This window comes from Tupaia chinensis, unplaced genomic scaffold, assembly GCF_000334495.1.
Source record: "Tupaia chinensis unplaced genomic scaffold, TupChi_1.0 Scaffold000494_1, whole genome shotgun sequence".
Lineage (NCBI taxonomy): Eukaryota > Metazoa > Chordata > Mammalia > Scandentia > Tupaiidae > Tupaia > Tupaia belangeri.
This window is the reverse complement of record NW_006160006.1, coordinates 2579312-2581322: the sequence shown is the minus strand read 5'-3', so window position 1 is coordinate 2581322 and position 2011 is coordinate 2579312. Positions and strand designations below refer to the sequence as shown.

At 66.1% G+C, this 2011-nt stretch overlaps 1 protein-coding gene across 1 annotated transcript in view; it reads right to left on the bottom strand.

Moving 5' to 3' along the window:
- The window catches only part of SORBS3 (sorbin and SH3 domain containing 3), a 30912-nt gene that overhangs the window by 19321 nt on the left and 9580 nt on the right, over positions 1-2011 (bottom strand). The gene's annotated exons all lie outside the window — the stretch shown is intronic.

Sequence of the window (2011 nt, the reverse complement as noted above, 5' to 3'; positions counted from 1 at the left end):
TCTCCCTGCTCCTCAGTCTGCTCCCCCAAAGGGAGGCGCAGGGGAACTGGGGCAGCAGCGGAGAGGAGGCCCGGGCTCAGGGAGAGGTTTCAGTTCCCCAGGCCTTGGGAGCATCTGCCTTGCCATGAGCACAAGGCTTACTCAGGCCAGGGAGAGGCCCTGGCCAGCAGTGAGGCCCCGCCCCCCACCCCCTTGGAAGCAGCTATAGTGCCCTAAGCCCCACCAGGCCCAGGTGAGTATAGGGGCACTTCCGGCAGCAGGAACCCCTCTGCCCAGAGGGAGTATCCGATGCCTTTTTGGCCTCTTTGCATACCGAAGACTCAAGGCTCAGGGTGCCAGAGAGAAGTGGGATGGGGAGAGGGGGAGAGGGGAGGGCCTCCAGCTCACATAGGGAGCTCAGTGCCCTGCGTGTTCTCCTGCACACGGGTGTGCACACACGCACTCACACACTCTCCACACTTTCTCTGCACCTCCAGGCTGTATGAAACGACTGGCCAGGTTCTTCTGCCCCACGCAGAGGTTAGGTCAGGGGAAGGGAGCCCAGAGGGGTGGGTGCAAGGGGGCAAAAAAGCAGGTCCATTTTGGGGTGTTCCACAGCTTCTCTACCCAGAGAGCTGCTGAATGGAGCCTGTGTCTCCCCACTGTCGCTGTGGGACTGGGCAGAAGCTGAGCAGTCTCACTGCCTGCACCAAGTCCGCTTATAAGAGCTGTGCAGGCAGGGGGCTCCCGGGGAGGGCAGGGCGAGCCTCAGGGGGTGCAGCGTGTGCGAGCATGGTGGGAGACAGGTGCCGGGCTGCAGCTATGCCTGCGAGGGGTCCTCCAGTGGTGCCGGGAGCCCCTCCAGGATGTGGGCGCCCAGGGCCTCAGCAGGACAGTGGAGGGTCGTGGGCAGAGCGGGCCTTCACTGCCACAGCCTGTCCCCATTCCCTGCTGAGGCCCCAGCGGGGGGGGGCAGGCTGAGCAGTCCCTGTCTCTGGCCTGAGATGAGCTCCCGAAGCCGGCTGGAACACAACTTTCTGTGCCCACGGCTGATGCTGAATGCTGAGAGCAGAATGGGGCAGAGTGGAGGCCGGCTAGGGGGAGGCGCGGCTCGTCAGCTGGAACCCATTAGCACCCCACCAAGAGCAAAGCACAGACACACCCTGGCTGTGAGCTCTGCCCCTCACGGAGGAGACTGAGGCAGGGCCTCAGTCACTCAGTGCCTCGCCCCTGCTCAGCCATGGCTCCTGCTGTTCCGCCTGGCAAGGTCCGCCCACCCAGCATCAGCTGCCCTGGGCTTCCTTCCCTAGCTCGGTGCCCCACCCCTCCTGCTCAGTGCGGATGGCAGGGCAAGGGAGTCCCTCCACACCACCCACTTCCAGGGGTGCCGACCGGGGTGTCCCAGTTGACCCCCTCCAACTCTGCTCCATGTGAGGCACCCCCACCCCCAGGAACAGGGATATGGTTCCAGCTGTTCTCTTGGAGGCCCTGCAGGGGTCTTAGGGAGAGCTCCTCACAGGGAGGCCAGGCATCCTGGGGTCCTGGGGTCCCAGCTGGCTGAGGACAAGGCGTCTGGACGTCACCGAGGGCTCCCAGAACGCAGGCAGCCCCCTTTCACCCCAGTGCGGCTCCCCAGGCTAGGAGACTCCTGCCACCTCTGCGGGCCTCACCTTGGGGCTGGGCTTGACGCTTCCCAGGTACGTCCCGCTACGCGTCCACTTGGGAGGCAGAGGGATTCCCACCTCTTCCCGCTGGACAGTTTGGGACTAGGGCCCCAGGGGAAGAGGGGGAGGGCTGTCCCCTGCCTCAAGGGTGACACGGGTCCCTCCCCCGCTGGCCTCGCCTCCTCGCCTCCTCGCCTCCTCCCCTCCCTGGCTCCTACCTTCCTCAGCGAGCAGGTGTTGGGACAGGCAGGCGGGGAGGGCCGAGCATCCCTGCCCGGGTCCAGCCTGGCGCGGCCGCGGCGGGCCCTCGGGGAGGGAGAGCAGGGAGAGGCGCTGGCCGTCGCGGCCCTCGTGACCCGGTCAGGATG